This window comes from Astyanax mexicanus, chromosome 8 (genome assembly GCF_023375975.1).
Source record: "Astyanax mexicanus isolate ESR-SI-001 chromosome 8, AstMex3_surface, whole genome shotgun sequence".
Classification (NCBI taxonomy): Eukaryota; Metazoa; Chordata; class Actinopteri; order Characiformes; family Acestrorhamphidae; genus Astyanax; species Astyanax mexicanus.
Genome location: NC_064415.1, coordinates 47271547 through 47289489, shown reverse-complemented (window position 1 = coordinate 47289489; position 17943 = coordinate 47271547). Strand labels below are relative to the sequence as shown.

At 39.5% G+C, this 17943-nt stretch overlaps 1 protein-coding gene across 1 annotated transcript in view; it reads left to right on the top strand.

Moving 5' to 3' along the window:
- nrbp2a (nuclear receptor binding protein 2a) overlaps positions 1-17943 on the top strand; it is a 90651-nt gene that overhangs the window by 11221 nt on the left and 61487 nt on the right. The window lies entirely within an intron of this gene.

The following is a 17943-nucleotide window of genomic DNA, read 5'->3' as shown; positions in this document are numbered from 1 at the left end:
TGAGGTCAGGCGAGTTGGCCGGCCATGCCAAAACTTCAAGCTGTTTTTTAGTGAACCAATCTTTGGTCGACTTTGCCGCATGAGCCGGTGCAAGATCCTGTTGAAATATGAAGTCTTCTTCGCCGAACTGTTCCTCAACAGTCGGAATCAGGAACGTTTCCAGAACATCTTGATATACGGCAGCATTGACAGTCTTCTTGAGGAAGCAGAGTTTCCCTACACCTCGAGCGGACATGCATCCCCAGACCATAACGCTCTGGGGAAACTTGACGGATCTTTTCACGCACTCGTGGTTGTAGGTTTCGCCACCACGACGCCAGACACGAGGACCTTGGTCACCGAAGGAGATGCAGAAGCGTGATTCGTCACTGAAGACCACTTTCTGCCAGTCTTCAGCAGTCCACTCGCCGTGTTCTTTGGCCCACTTCAGCCGTTTCTCCATTTGTTTCTTGTTCAGCATCGGTTTTACTGCTGGAACGCGAGATTTGAAGCCGAGTTCGCGCAGACGACGGTAAGTGGTTGATCTGGAGACGTCAGCGCCGGTCTGCTTGTTCCACAAGTCGGTGAGCTCGGAAGTGGACTTGAACCGGTTGCTGACTGCGATCTTTCTCAGCTGCTTGTTGTCGCGAGCAGAAGTTTTTCGGACGCCGGAACAGTTGGTGCGCTTGCTGCAGTTTTTCTTGAGAGCTTTGCAGACGGAAGATTGGCTGATGCCGAGCTGCTCAGCAATTTTAGTTTGGGTCAAGCCTTGTTGGCGAAGGGCTTGAATTTGAGCCACTATTCCGGTTGAGAGGTCGCGCTGCTTACCCATGATTGATTTTACAACTTAGAAATTCTACTCAACCCTGACTTTATACTGCACAGTGAACACTCTTCACAGAAAACAAAAATTCCAGCATTTATTCTAATTCAATGAAACGGTTTCTCCATTATTCTAATTCAATAAAACAACAGTGTCACAGTTAAATGGCCTAAATGGGCCTTTTGGAAAGCTCAGCTGAGCACATTTTTTTCCAGGTAACGAGTTCTGTGATTAGTCTAACGAGTAGGACAGGTGCGGTGAACACCTGATTTGCTTTCTGCACAAAAAATGCATTCAAAGAATTTCATGATTGCACTATTTCAAATTATTCTAATTCGTTGACCAGCACCTGTATACATGTATGTATTTTTTCAAATACAACCTTATTGGAGATTAGGATGGCTATACCTCTTCTATGTCCCGAACGATATGATGAGAAATACACTTGGCTGAATCCCATTCTACTTAATTTCTCATGTTCACCGTCAGTTAAATGCATTTCTTGTAGGTATACAATTTGGGCTTTTTCTTTTTTCACTTTTGATAGTATTTTAGCTCTCTTGGCTGGGTTTACTATGCCGTTAACATTAAAGGAAATAATTTTAATATCTTCTTTACTCATTAAGGTTATTTTGTTTTATCATGTCTAGAAAAAAATACCCAGACAAATAAATAAACCATCTGCAAAAACATTCCCTGTAGGTTAAGTAACAGAACTTGCAACAACTATAAACAAAATGAAAAATAAACATCTTAGAACATGCTTCCAATGGAGGGGTCTTAACAAAATGACCCTTCAATGAGCTATTGATGGTTCTAAGCTGTGGAGGGGAAGCCTCCTCTACGGTTAGTAGATATAGGGCTCTCCTTTGCAACATAGCAATTGTAGCAGTAACAATTCCAACAATTCTACTTTGCATACATTTTTATATTACATCCACCAGAGATAATTAGAAATTAACGATATTACAACTGTTATAGCATTTCTTAAAAAAAAACGTCGGCTGAAAGTCAATAAATGCGCAAACTCAGCCACTTAGTGGGGATCTGAACAATTCCGTTCACCAGTATATCAGTTATGTACCTTACAGTTTTATCGATAGTTTACTTAGCTCTTGGTGTAAAGGAGACGTCAGTCACCGGCATAGTTTATGTCCTGAAAGGACGCAGCCGTTCTTTAAAGTCAGGCATCTTTGCTGCTTTTTCCCCGCGCTGCTTTGGTCCACAACCTCAGGCATGTCGATCCAGTTCTGTAGCGCTGGTCTTTTTAACTTGGAATTCTCTCACCTCCAAGCCCTTCGTGGCTTCTTCAGCCATGTTGTACAAATGGGTTCCATCCTCATAAAACACTCGTAACCGCGCTGGGTAAGGAGTTTGGAACCGTATTTGCTTGTCCTTTTAGCGCCCGCTTCACCTCAGTGTATTCCTTTAGTTTTCTCAGCACTTCCGAGGGGTAATCATGGTCAAAGTAAATCCTTTGTCCGTTCACGTGGATTTTCTATTTTGCCGAAGCCTTTTGAATGGTTTCCTCCTTCATTCTAAACGTAGAAAATTTGACCACAATGGATCTAGGCTTGTTGTTCTCTGCCGATTGCGGGGCTAGCGCCCTGTGAGCGCATTCAATCTCCAGGTCTGCTGGAGGGATTCCAAGTTCATCACACAGAAGCTGTTTCACAAAGTTGCTAACAGACTCACCCTCCGCGTGTTTGGGAACATTGTAGATACGAATGTTGTCCCTTCTTGAGCGTCCCTCCAGGTCAACCATCTTTTTTTCATGTTGTGACAGCAGTTTAATCACCTTGCCTATCACCTCCTCCATGTTCTGAACTCGTGTTTCCACATCTTCAATATGGTCCTCAGCCTGTTGAATTCTTTGGTTTGTTTTGTTCAGTTCTCCTTAATCTCTTCCAGTTGCTGGTTGCTCTCCCTTCGAAAGCTTTGAATCTCTCCTAGGATAGTTTTCAGGTCGACTTCACTGTTTTCCGGCGCTGCTGGTTGTAGCCTGCTGGCTAGTTCTTGTGTTGCCATGTTAGCTGCACCCTGCATTTTTTGTTCACTCCCTGAAGTCTCTGTCGTGCCTGGTTCTATTTTTCTGTCTGGTCATTGTCGCCCCCCTCTTACAGATGTTTTTTTCTTAGAAATTTGTTTGAATAATAATAACTTTTTAGAGGGGCAAAAATAGAAATTGTCGGAGGAGTAGTGCAACTCTGCTGCCATCACTCTCGCCATCTTCCCGGAAGTCTCTGTGGCCAATTTGTTGATATATATGTTAAATAAAGTTGGAGATAAATTACATCCTTGATGCACTCCACGTCCTTGTTTAAAAACATCGGTTCTTCTGTTCTTAATTCTTACTGCACATTTATTATCATTATATTTGGATTTAATTAAATCCTAAACCTTCCCCCTAATACCAGATTCAAGTAATTGGAGAAATAGTCCATTGTGCCAAATTGAGTCGAATGCTTTTTTTAAAGTCTACGAAACAAGCAAATATCTTCCCTTTGGTTTTTTGATGGACGTGTTTTGAATGAGTGCGTCTAAGGTGTAAATATGGTCTGTGGTTTGGTGTTTAGGTAGAAATCCATTTTGATAGGGTATTATGTTCTGTTAAATATTTTATTAGCCTGGTGTTTAGTATACTGCAGAATACTTTGTCTAAATTACTGTTTACACAGATACCCCTGTAGTTATTTGTGTCAAATGTATTGCTATTTTTATAAATTGGGGTAATTAGTAGGGCTGGCCCGAATAGCGTTTTTTGAGCTCCGGATATTCGGCACTGATTCGAAGCGAATATTCGAATATTCGTTTTTAAAAAAGAGGTAAAAAAAAAAAAAAAAAAATCACGGCCCCCTTAATCCACTGAAAAATTTGCTCTGACCGACGAGACATATTCACCCCGGATTTTTGGTGTTTTTATCCCGAATTTTTGTGTTTTCACCCCATATTTTTTCTGTGTTTTTAGCCCAGATTTCTTTGTGTTTTCATCCCGGAATTTCTGCTGCCCCACACCGCGGCTTATCCGCTGCATAAGCAGGCTAGGAGGCTGCTGCTGCATGGTTTCTCCGCTGCGCAAGCCAGCCCAGTAAATTGCTGTTTGTGTTTTCACACTTAGGCTATTTGCTTAAAAAAACAAAACAAAAAAAAAACGTTTGTTCAGGAAGTATTTTATATTCTTAAACATTGTTAATTATATTAGAGGACAGTCATTGTAAACTGTATTTTTGCACTTGGGCTATAAGCTCAATATTAAATATTTCGTTTGTTTAGAAATTATTTTATATTTTTAAACCATGTTAAATTATATTAGAGTAGAGGAAAGTCATTGTTAATGACGTTATTGTACTTGGTCTATTTCGGTTAAAGGATTGTGCAGGGCATAGCCGTATTACTGATTTTGTATTTTTGCACTTGGGCTATAAGCTCAATATTAAATATTTCGTTTGCTTAGAAATTATTTTATATTTTTAAGCCATTTTAAATTATATTAGATAAGAGGAAATTCGTTCAGACATCATTTTTGTAGGCCAGGCTTTTGTAACCGATTTAGCCCCTACTGTTGCCACATTACCCCTTACGTTTTATTATATAAATCAGTTTCCAAGTGCCTGCATTTTTTTTATCATGTATAATGGTCTGCGTAAGACTGATTTTTTAAACCCACTCCTCCACGCTCCCGCGTTTCTGTCTCGTCGCTCCGCAAAAAATAGCTTATTTTAATCCCGCGCCCGCCCGCCACATATACATTTCTGCCTCTCCCGCCCCACGTTCCTAATATAAATTAAATAAACTACATTTAGTGCTTCAAATTTACTTATATATTTATTAAAACAGCAGCGCTGAATAGTGCGGTCCCGTTCCTTACCCCAGTCCAAACACCATCGGTGTGTGCGTGTGTGTGTCGGTCCATCCTGCGCGTTGAGAGTTTTCTTTAGGGTTTTTTTTTTTTTTTTTTACAATTATTACAGTTTTCTTAACTATTTATTAATTTGCTCCCGCATCGTCTGGATTAAACTCCCGCTCCAGCCAATAACAGTTCAGTTCTGTCCGCGCGCAAGATATTCTGACGGGACCCGCGAGAACAGAAGGTGGTTAGAGTGAGGTGGAACTCTGGAAAGGAGAAAAAAAACGAATATCCGAATACCAAAATTAAAAACCGAATACCTACTCAACGAACGAATATTCGAATACCCGAATATTCGGGTCCAGCCCTAGTAATTAGACCTCTATTCCAGATTACAGGAAAAAAATCCACATTTTAGGACTAGATTAAAAAGTTTTAGTATGGCCCATTGTAATTTGGGACTGCTGTGTTTTAACATTTCGTATTTTTATATTATCAATTCCGCAGGCTTTTCCTTGTTTTAGTAATTTGAGTTTTTCCTTTAATTCCTGTATAGATATGGGGTAGTCTTTTTTTTTTTTCCCCAGGTTTATTTAGTATTTTTTTCATGTAATAATACAGAACAAAATCCAATCCAGTCAAATAGATCTAAGCCGAAATCTGGGGAAAAATACAACAAAAAAAGGATAGCTAAGACATATAGTATCCTAAAAAAGAAAAAAAAGAGAAACATATATAACAATAGAAAGAAAAAAAAACACAATTATATAGTAAATAAATAATAAACAGATTACTCAGGAATAACAAAGGATTGTAAGCTTCTCACATATGCAAAGAAAGGTTCCCACATTTTCTTATATGTGCTCAAAGAACCTCTAATGGTGTACCTGATTTTCTCCATTTTAACACATCTCAATATTTCCATAATCCACTGAGAGTGTGAAGGTGGGGATGAGGATTTCCACCTTAGTAAAATTAAACGCCTCGCCATAAGTGTAGTAAATGCAATAAAGTCTGCTTTATACTTTAAGAGTGAAGTATCTATAGGGGGAACACCAAAAAGAGCAATTATTGCATTCAGGTCAAGGGATATACAGGTACAAATGGAAATAGTTTTAAAGATTTCTGACCAGTAGTTATAAAGTAATGGGCATGACCAAAACATATGTACATGTGTGGCTGGGGCTTGGTGACAACGATCACATGAAGAATCAACATCGAAAATTTTTGCCAATCTGACTTTAGTAAAATGAATTCTATGTACAATTTTACACTGAATCAGCCCATGCCTTGCGCAAATAGATGAGGAATGAATGCGACGTAAAATAATCTCCCAAGTCTCAGTTGAGATCTCACTCCCCAACTCCCCCTCCCACTGTTTTTTAATGGAAAGAAGTGTAGTGGGACATGTGTAATACAAGAATGTATTAAATTATATAATGTGGAAATCCACTGGCTGATGATAGGGGAGTTACAAAGCTATCTGAAGAGGTAGTGTTTGGGAGGTTAGGAAAGATGGGATTTACACTGCGAGCAAAACTACGAATCTGAAGGTATCTAAAGAAGTCCCGTCTGGGGAGAGTATACCTCTCTGAAAGCTGTTGAAAAGATGCAAAAATATTGTCAATATATAGGTCTTTCAGTGTTGATGCCAAGAGCAGTCTTTTTGTTCCAAATAAATTGTGACACCATGCCATCTAATCTGCAAAAGAAGGACAGGGGCAGAAAAATAGGTAGACATTGGAAGAGGTATAACAATTTTGGCAGAGAGTTCATCTTTACCGAATTAACCCGTGCTGCAAGAGATAGGGGTAATAGTGACCAACGCTCAAAATCCTCTTTTAATCGGGTCAACACTGGGTCATAGTTAGAACTGTACAGGTTGTCAAACTTATCTGTAATTTTAATGCCAAGATATGTAAAATTATGTAAAGCCACTTTAAATGGAAAATTTTGCAATGGATACTCATGGGCTGCATTATTTAGTGGAAACAATTCACTTTTATCCAGATTAAGTTTGTATCCTGAAATTTGACCAAATGAAGAGAAAACATCAATCATTGTAGGAATAGACACAGATATATTAGATAAATATAGAACAAGATCGTCTGCATAAAGAGAAAGTTTATGCTCAACCCCATCCCTAGTTACTCCTGTTATGGAAGAATTTGATCGAAGTGCAATGGCCAATGGCTCGATCACAATAGCAAACAATAGAGGACTCAAATTGCAGCCCTGACGTGTAGAGCGATGTAGAGGAAATTGTTCTGAATAAGTGTTATTGGTTCTGACAGAAGCTGTATGGTTAGTATAAAGCAATTTTACCCAGGTAATAAAATTTTTGCCAAATCCAAACTTTTCCAAAGTGTAAAAAAGATATTGCCATTCCACACGGTCAAATGCTTTTTCTGCATCTAATAAAATTATAGCTTCTGGAGTGTTACAGGAAGTCAAATTATAAACTATGTTAAGAAGTCGTCTAATATTGAAAAAGGAGTGTCTATTTTGGATAAATCCTGGTCTGGGGAGACTATAGATGGAAGTACTGATTCCAAACGTGTGGCTAATAATTTTGATAAAAGTTTTAAATCGACAGATAATAAGCTAATGGGACGGTAGCTAGCACAGGATAATGGATCTTTGTTTTTCTTTAAAATAAGTGAAATAGAGGCCTGTGTAAGTGTTGAGGGTAGTTTCGATAAGATAAATGATTCATTATACATGTCAATCAGAATGGGTGCTAATTTATCAATGAACGTACGGTAAAATTCAACTGGATAGCCATCCAGTCCTGGGCATTTACCTGATTGCATAGAATAAACAACTTTCTTAAGCTCATCTACAGATATTTCTGCTTCTAACTCCTCTGTTAAGTCTTGGCATCTTTAACAAATCAAAAAAGTCATCCATAAGTGAAGAAAGACTGGTGGTCTGCTCAGATGTATACAAGGACATATAAAATTGCTTAAATTGTTCATTAATTTGTATTAGGTCACTTGTTACACCAGATTGAGTTTGGATCTGTAGAATCTGATGGGCAGCGCAGGACTGTCGCAGCTGATGAGCTAATAGTTTACCTGCTTTGTCCCCTTGTTTGTAGAAGGTATGCCTAGATTTGAGTAGCAGGTTTTCTACATGAGCTGTAGAGAGGACATCAAATTCTGCCTGAAGAGTGAGACGCTCCTTAAATATATCGGAGGATGGAGAATGAGCATAAGCATTATCGAGCTGAGTAATTTGTTTAGTCAGTGTGGACAGTTTCTCCTTCCTAAGCTTTTCACTGTATGCAGTATATGAAATGATCTGACCTCTTAAGAATGCTTTTAATGTCTCCCACAATAATGATGGTAAGATTCCAGGCGTTCTATTGGTATCAAGTAAAAAATCAATTTCTCGAGAAATAAAGTTAACAAAGTCCACATCAGATAATAGATTAACGCTAAATCGCCATGGTGGGCGTGTGCTATCTCTGTGCTTCATACATAGGTCCATTAAAACTGGGGCATGGTCTGGTCTACATGTTGAACACCTAGGCCACGCCCCTCGATATGGGGTAGTCTAATAGAGACTGATTGTCTTTTATAGCTGATTCTAATGTACTGAGTTTTTCAGTGATGATATTTTTGTTTGATTCATCTGGTGTTTCATAAAGGTCTTCAAAAAACATTTTTCATATTTTATCTATTTTAATTGATGTATTTTTAAGATTGGTTGTTGTAATATTTTTTTTTCCCATAAATCCCAAAAATAATTTTCTTTAATAGATTTTTATATTTTCCTACATTGGGTTTTTGTATATTGATATTTTTAGTTCTAATTAATCGTTTGTATTGTTGTAATGTTTGAAAATACTCTAGTCATTTGGGTTTCTGTGTTTCCTGTTGGCTAAATTTCGTAACTATTTTTTGGATATTAAACATTCCTTGTCGAACCATTTTACTTTTGGTTTTTGTTTCGATGATTTGGTTATTAATGTCTTTAGATTTGAGTTAGTTAGTTGGTAAAAAAAATTCTTTAGGCAATCAGTTCTCAGTCTTTTTTAGTAGTTTAATAGTGTGTTTGAATAAATGTATCTAACATTTGTTTAATATTTTCAGAGTCCAGTGCTGTTGTGTAATTTGTGGTACTTTCTTCTGTCCATTTGTATGGTTTAGGGAGAGGGTAAGTGTCGGTGTCTGGGTCATGTGTGTTGGTGTTAGTTGTTGATTTTTTCAGGTACAGGACGGTTTGGCAGTGGTCTGAAAGATATAATTGTGGTAAGAGTACGAATGCACTGATATGTCCTGGATTGATGTCACAGAAAAAAATCTAAGAACTGATGCTAAACATGACTTCTCTCTCTCTCTCTCTCTCTCTCTCTCTCTCTCTCTACCCCTCTCTCACTCAACCTCTCTCCCTCTCTACCCCTTTACCTCTCTCTCTGCCTCTCTCGTAACCTCTCTCTCTCTCTCTCTCTCCCTCTCTACCCCTCTGCCTCTCTCTCTCCCTCTCCCTCACTCAATCTCTCTCCCTCTCCACGATAGTCCTGTAGTGCAGGGTGTTCAGGATGAGGAAATAGGGCTTGAGTTTAACTCTGATAATATAAGTGAGGCATCAGATTTCTCAGGACTGTCAGAAACACCAGTTAGTTTGCCCAGTCAGTTAGCTCTGTCTGAGCAGGGCTCAGCCTGAGATAACTGCAGCCTTACCTGAGCAGACAGGTGATACCTACACGCTCTCTGGGGTTGATAGATTTCTGCAGGCAACAAAAGGCAAAAGAAATGTGTTGTTGAGTAGCTTCTTTCCTGATGCAGAGAAATTTGTCAGGACAGTGCAGGATGCTACTAAAAATGGTCTTATTAAGACTATTCCTATCCAGAGACGGTACAGCCTTAAAAAGTAGACGACAGCAGTGCGCAAAAGTAAAGATAGTCTTGTTTGATGTGTAGGTCTTTTTTAACACACTTCATGGTTGCACACTACTGTCTTTTCCTGCTTTTGGTTTCCATAGCTTTCCTCATGGTCACTCTGGCACCAGTAATGTTAAGAGAACCTATGCCCAAAAAGATGTTTACAAACATAAAATGCTTGGAAAGTATATTCAGGATAAAAACTGGATATACTGATACTACAAGAAACTCATATGATGGGTTTCTGTGGAAAATGTGGTGGAAGGCGCCTTTGTTTTTAAATAATGGCTCCAATGTAAGTGCCGGTTTAGCTATTTTAATTTCCCCTGCACTGTCTTTTAATATGATTTTACAGAAAACAGTGTGTAGTGGTAGAATGCAAATTTTAAATGGTAAAATGTATGAGAAAGATTTTACTATTGTAAACGTCTATGCACCAAATATAGGTAGAGAGAGGGGTAATTTCTTTAATTAGCTCAGTGTAACCAGGACATTTTTTTGTGTTGGGGGTGATTGGAACTGTACTCTAGCTGCTGTAGATAGGACTGAAGAAGAGCCGCACTTGCCCTCAGCTAAGTTTTTACAGAGTATAGTAACTGATTTTAATTTGATCAGATCTTGTCTTGATCGTTTTTACATCCCTAACTCATACTGTAATAGGGTCGTTAGTGCCCCTGTTATGCCAGTGAGTTTTTCTGATCATTGTGCAGTTACTGTGAACCTGGCCTTTTCAGCCTGTCGCAGAAGAGTGGCTTACTGAGAGTTTAATGTTAAGCTATTACAAGACGTCACCTTTTGCTCTAGCTTTTGTGAATTCTGGATTAAATGGTCAAATAGGAAAGCTGACTTAGCAGAGGGTGACATGAAGTCCCTAGTTGGGTTGGGCGATGTCTCCTTAATTGGCAGATGACGATGTTTACAGTAATACATCGCGATGGAAGATTCTATCGTTGGGGGGGTGATCAATAAAATACTACACAGTCAAAGGCTATCTAATAGTGTGCAGAATAATATCAGTTTCAGTTTCAAATAATTGAAACAGCTCACCAAAACATCAACCTATCCTTTATATTTGACAATATTTGATTAACTTTACAGGTCTTCACTCATCTTAATTTATTTAACTAAACTGTGTTTATATTATTTTGTAGCCTCGCGCTGAATTCAGCTCCGTGTTGAGAAAGGGAGAGATTTCTTTTGATTAAATATCAATAAATATGTGAATTTAATACCTTTGAATACCATATATTTTACTTCACTTGATAGGACCTTATTTATTAAAACGTTTTTTTTTTGTTTGTTTGTTTTTAAACGCAATGCCGCGCGCGCTTTCCTTATGACTGACATTAGATTTTATTTTTGTCAACATTTTGGGTTTATTTTCGTTTGTTATTTTTCTAATAATAATATAAATTACAGACTTTATTTTCTTTTGTATATTTTTTAAGGGGAGAGTTAAAAAGGAAGTCAATAGTTACTTTTACTGGTAACTAGTTACTTTTGTAGTGGGGTAACTCCGTTAGTAACTCAGTTACTTTTTTGGAGAAGTAACTAGTAAATATAACTAATTACTTTTTCAAAGTGACGTGCCCAACACTGGTTGACAATGAGCAAGTTTCCTGATGCACAACCAGCAGGCTTATTCTATTTGCGTGAATAACATGAAATGTTTAAAATTAATACAGACATGTAGAAAAAGAACGAAGACAAGCTGTAACCTAGATATAAATAATAATATCCTAATAATAATAGAATAATAAAACAATAATAGAATAATATGCCAATTAGGCATATTTGTAGCAGTAGGGTATTTTAATTTTCATCCCTTACTCTAACTCATTTAAGTTATATACCTGATTAGATCATTTTCCGTACAATCCCTGCTAAAGTTTTAGGTGAAGGAGACCTAAAGAAAGTCAGTGCATGTTTCTGGAAAAACAAAAAAGTGGGAGTGTCATAAATGGGTCATAAATGACGATGGACGATATCACAATGGAATAGGCACAACCCTATTCCCTAGAGCTCCCACTGACCCTGACTGAGTTTAAAACTGCAGCCTTTCAGATGGCTTTAGGCCATTCTCCTGGCATTGACGGAATTTGAGTTGAATTTTATAGAGTTTTTTGGGGATCTGATTGGTCAGGACCTACTTTCAGTTTTAATGGAATGCTTACTAAGTGGTTGCCTCTAAGCTGCAGGAGGACAGTGTTGTCTCTTTTACCTAAAAAAGATGACTTATTTGAACTGAAAAACTGGCGTCCTTTGGCTTTGTTTTGCACAGATTACAACAGGCTGAAATGCGTCCTGGACACCATCATACGAAGAGATCAAAATTACTGTTTTCCTGGCCGATCAATAACAGATCATTTGTTTTTAATTAGGGATGTGATGTCTAATAGTGCTTCTCCTAATATTGGTTTGGTTTCCCCAGATCAGGGAAAAGCATTTGACAGAGTAAATCATGATTACCTTTTCACCACACTGTTTTTGTTTTGGTGAAAATTTTAAGTGTGTGAAGCTGCTTTTTACTTGTTAAGGTGGGTGGGAGGCCTCAGCAGACCTGTGGAATTGGGGAAGGGAGTGCGTCAAGGCTGTGGTATGCCAGGGCAACTCTCTTCCCTTGCTATAGAACCTCTTTTTAGGGTAATAAGAAAAAAGATCAGTGGTATGAGCATTTATGGATTGCCATGTACAGTGGTGTCAGCCTATGCAGATGGTGTGTCTGTCTTTGTGCATGATAAAGCTAATGTGCTTGGACTATAAGAGTGTCTTTCCACATACAGTGCTGCTAAAGTTATTTGGAGCAAGAGTGGGGCCTTACTCTGTGGGCCCTGGATGAATGCTGATCCACCTTCACTGCCTGGAGGCCTACAGCAGAATAAGTGGGGTCTTAAAATACAGGGCATTCATCTGGGCTCAGCAGAGGCAGTGCAGAAGAACTAGGAGGGTGTTTTGCCTTTCGTTACCAAAAAACTTTTGCGGCACAGAGACTGCTATACCTTCCAGATTTGTCCTGCAGGGAAATAGCACATAAACTGCTCCAGAAAGCTGGAAATATGGGGCTAGACTGACACCTCTTTCTCTGTTTTGAAGGCATGGGGTATGTTGCGGTTTACACGAGAGGGAGGTCTACAACCAACACTCTGGGTGTGGGAGGAGCCGCTTTTCTATAATCGGCTGATACCCCTGCGTTCGGCATCTCCCACTATGCTGAAAAGAATTTCTGAATGCAGTAGTACTGCTTGGAAGTTAGCAGTGAGCTCGTCGCTCAGCAGACAGGAATAATAACCGAGAGAATTCTTGAGCGGCTCCCGGGTGAGATTCAGCAGGATTTGCCTCAACAGGTGCTGGATTACCTGGATGTAGGATTCTGCTGTGGGTTTTCCTTCGTTATGTGTGACCGCTGCAGATGGAGGATGGGAAGAGGGTAGAGGCACTCTCCTGACTTTCTCCTCACCAAAACATGCAGCATGCGTGAAAGTTAGGCACTTGAGAGCATTAGAGGATGTTTTGTCAAGGACTGCTGTAAGACCAGACCACTGCCGAATTCAGGTGGAGGATTCTGTATAAACTGCCACTCCCTAGGTCAGGAGATCTTTAGTGGAGAATTATACATGGAGCAGTTGCCACAAGGGTTCACACTAGGGGTGTGACGAGACACTAATATCACGAGATGAGACAAGACACGATATTGGGTTCACGAGAACGAGATGAGACGAGATTTAAAAATAAAATTTGAAAACTTGAGTTTTATTTGACAAAATCTTATAACGCAAACTTAACAGACTGGTTTCTCTCACACATTGATTCTATAAGAAATAGAAATAAGAATAAAAAATAAAACTTTTTTAGGTCTTATATAGTGCAAACAATAAGTGAAAACCACAACCAGTCATATTAAAGTTTTCTCCTAAATCTCTTGTAATTTAACTATGCATAACCATAACCAGTCATATTAAGCCTATGCTTGAAGTGCAAACAGAGACAGATTTTTTTAATACAGTACAGAGTTAAGGGATTAGTACAACTGCCTATGAAACAGTCACGTGTAGGATTTACGTACAGTATTTATATATGGTTTGTGTCTTGTTGGTCTGTTACCGTTTATTGTTTCCACTGGAGCCAAAATGCAGCCAGACACACAACTTAAAAGTAGCAGAAGCAGCTTCTATACAAATGCCCAAATTTTCCTCTTCTGCTGAGAGCTGCTCTCACTGCTCATCTATCGCTAGGTTGCCAGATCTCTCTTAAAAAGTCCACACTTAACTGTTTTTTTTGCCCTGCGAGACAGGTTTAAGCCTGATGAGAAATATCGTCCGTTTTAATCTCGCGAGATATCGTGCCACACCCCTAGTTCATACTGGACATTTTGTTCAGGGGTCTGAAACCGAGGGGTGCCTTTTAGTTTTGGTCTTTTTTTAATACTGTGGCCAAGATATACTGCAGGACATTGTTTTAAATGCTGTTTAGTAAATTGTGTGTTTGGGAGGACAAACTATCCATATGTCTAACAAGAAGAAACAAGATTAGAGGACTAGGACTCTCTGATCCAGACACACTGTTAAGAAGTTTAATAAGTGCACGCATAAAACTAGAATTTACGTATCTCAGTTCAGTAAATGACCTGATGAGTTTCGTTAATATGTGGTGTCTTAAAGAAGCACTGTGTTATGTTGATGAGTGAGAACTTGTGATGTGTCTGTGATGTTTTGTTTCTTTTTCTCTGTTTTTCTTTCACTTTATTCTTAGGTGTTGTGTAACACTAAGTAACATTTAGATTGACTATTAATTGTTTTGTTAATGATTTTGTCCAATAAAGCTTTGTAAAAGTCAAAGTTACCCCTGTACCTCTCTCTGTCTCTCTCTATAACTGTCTCTTTCTACTTCCAAACCAATTTAGTCCTTTGTAAAACCTCTCTCTACCTCTCTTTTTACATCTCTTCCTCTCTCACTCTACCTCCCGCTCTATATCTCTCTCTACCTCTCTGTCTACCTTTCTCATTTACTCTCTCTAACTCTCTGCCTTTCTGTCTCTCTCTGTCTCTCTCGCTCTCTCCCTCTCTCTCAGTTTAGCCAGTAAAACATGCATGTTGTCTTTGTGATTGGCTGGCTGACCCAACACTTGTTCAGAAAATAAATCTGCACAGAGCTATGCCTTCAGCAGCTGCTCTGCTTCAGCAGTACCACGCCCCATCGGCACTATAACTGTAACTGATATTTATTGGTGTTTGTGCAGTGTGGAAGTATGTACGGGAGAACGGGCCATTCCGTATGTCCATGATGGCACCTGATATTCCGGTGCATTGCAGGATGGTAATAATTAATGGTGCTGTACTGTTTCTACAACTCTGTTGGGTTAATTGTTGGCTTTTCATAATCACGTCTGTAGGCTATCCTGCATTGTCCCCCACGTTTTCCACGAAAGTGCAGCATCCTGTTTGAACCTGCCGGTGTAATAAAGCCTGCTCTGCTTTGAACCTTTCTGTGAATGCTTTGCCTTTTCTGCTGAGTTTAGCAATATCTCTCTAGCAGGTCTGAAGAGAGATGACCTTGTCGCTCTGAGCGTTTGTAGTGCTGGAGCTACAATAAAAGTGTCCCCACACAGCGTTGAAAGCCTTCTGAAAGACAAAAAGACTTGTGTGTGCGCGTGTGCTCGTGTGCGCGTGTGTGTGGTGTTCTACCTCTGATTGGGGCTGTACTGTGTACAGTGCTCTAGGTTAGTGTGGCACCGTCAGTGGTTCAGTGGTCTTTGATCAGTCGGTGAAGCTGTCTAAGCATTTGCTGATCTGTAGCTGCTGATTGGTCAGATTAGTTGGACCATGCGTGAGGCTTATCTTAAACATGCTGTACTTGCAGGTCAGCAGCTTCTATTCATTCAGCCGTGAGGACACGCACTCTGTGGCCCGCAGCCAGGCTACAGTCAAACATCGGGGTCCGTCTGACTTTCTTTATGAATCTGTCCATCTGTTCTTCCGTCTGCCTTAAGTCCTTTAGCACACTTACTCCCACAGTTCATGCTTTTATTGTTGTAGATCTGCAGGTTCTTCAGATTTTAGGCCATTAATATGTTATTCAGTTAGTCTATTTGAGGACCCTCTTGGCTAAATTTTCTCCCAGTTTGTTTGTATCAGAGTCTGGACAGGGCAGTACGATTCAGCCACGCCGCCTCAGCGCTGTGAAAGGCCTGTGTGTTTTGCAGCAGTGTGAGGTGATTCTGAAAGTTTGTCACCTGTTGTTGCATGCTATGTAAAAAGTGCTGAAGCATATTCACTGTAACATTTCAATAGTCCAGCTCTCAAAATACTTTTAGCTCTTTAAATAAAGAGACTAATTCTAGGTTGACCTTTGCGCTGTATTGGTGTGTTTCTGGCCTCCAATATAAATTTTGCATCATTTAGAAAATTACTCATAACATCAATATGAAATACAAATCATCATACATGAAATACAAATCATTGAAATACAAATAATAGGATTAGGAAGGGCTGTGCAATATTGCAATATATTTTGTGTGATTTTATTGTTTAGTATTACTCTGTATCATTTATACTGTTGTAGAATATAACAGCCTTTTTGTTGCTGAGAGAAGGGAACAGTGAGCGCACCGCAGAATGGAAGCTGAATGCCAACACTTTCACTGTCAGCTTTACACTGGTCACACACACACACACTCTCAAACACACTCTCTCTCTCTCTCTCTCTCTCTCTCTCACACACACACACACACACACACACACACACACACACAAATCAGCTGCACTGTTCATTACCCTGGTGGGTTGTGAAAAATACTAAAATATAAAAAATGTCTTAATTATCACAGTTCTGGAAATATCGATATTCAATTAGTTATGAGAAAAACAACAAATTTCCTAGTATCAAAATCTATGAAAAACTGTTGAAAACATTCACTATTTGGCCCTCTAAATATTTACTTTTGTTCTGTTTCAGATTTTTATTTCTTCCAACTCTAATGATTACATTTACAGTGATGGTGCTGCAACAGATCTGGCTGTGTGAACTGTACCGTCGGTCACTGCCAGTCCTAGATCAATAGCTTTATTAGAGCATCAGAGCCGTGGTGATGGGCTGCAGGCCAGGGTGTGCTGAGAGCACTCTGGAAGCTCTCCACTCACTGAGGGAGAATGATATGTGTAAAAATATGCCTGAGCTGAATTTCTAATCCTTTCAGTAATGTATGTCTGTGCTCTTGCTTTCACACTCTCAGGTCACTCTGAACTCAGCTCAGCTCCTGCAGCACAGTTCTGCTCAAAGATGCTCATTTACATCTCAGCACTATCAGCATCTCTTGGCAGTAGTGCTTTTCTTAATCCCTGATTCCAGATGTTTTAGTGCTAGAAGATACAGTGAAATCCATGTGACCCTCAACTTTAACAAGATTCCCAGTCTTTGCACTGACCACACAGCCCCACAGCATGATGAACCACCACCAAATTGATTACCAATTTAATCAGGATTGAGCTCTTGAACCTTTTTACAACAACAGTAGAAGATGATAGAGAGAGAGGAGGAAGAGTGAGAGGGAAGAAGAATGAGAGGTAGAGTGAGAGTGTGGGGTAATGGGAGAATTAGAGGGGAAGGAGGAGTGAAGTAGGGTGAGAGTGACCGTTAATGGGAGAAGGGGGGAGGAGGAGTAAAAGGTAGGGGTAGAGCTGGTAGAATAGTGAGAGTTAATGGGAGAGTTGGAGGGGGAGGAGGAGTAAGAGGTAGGGATAGATCTGGTAGAGTAGTGAGAGATAGTGGGAGAATTGGAGGGGGAGGAGGAGTAAAAGGTAGGGGTAGAGCTGGTAGAGTAGTGAGAGATAGTGGGAGAATAGGAGGGAGAGGAGGAGTAAGAGGTAGGGGTAGAGCTGGTAGAGTAGTGAGAGATAGTGGGAGAATAGGAGGGGGAGGAGGAGTAAGAGGTAGGGATAGATCTGGTAGAGTAGTGAGAGATAGTGGGAGAATTGGAGGGGGAGGAGGAGTAAAAGGTAGGAGTAGAGCTGGTAGAGTAGTGAGAGTTATTAGGATTTGTAAATTGTGTTAAGTATTTTAGCAATGGGAAAAACTGTAATGTTAGGGTAATCTGCTTTGTTTTTAATACAGTACTTTCATTCACCAGCTCTAAAAACTCGGGAAGTCTCATGTCATTCTTAGTCTCCTAAGTGCTGTCTGTGGCTGCAGTGAATTGCATCTTTATGACAACTTGATTATGTTGGCTCTGAGAGATTCTGTCAACAAAAAATTGTACTTTTAAGTTTTCAACATTGAGAGTTTGTCAATTACAAATTGTGATTTCCTTAGGTTCTAAACTTACTCACTCCCTAACCCCCCTATTCCCCTTTACACTGATATCATTGCTGAAGATAGATGGTGGTCATCTGTCTCTGCAGATAGTCAACATT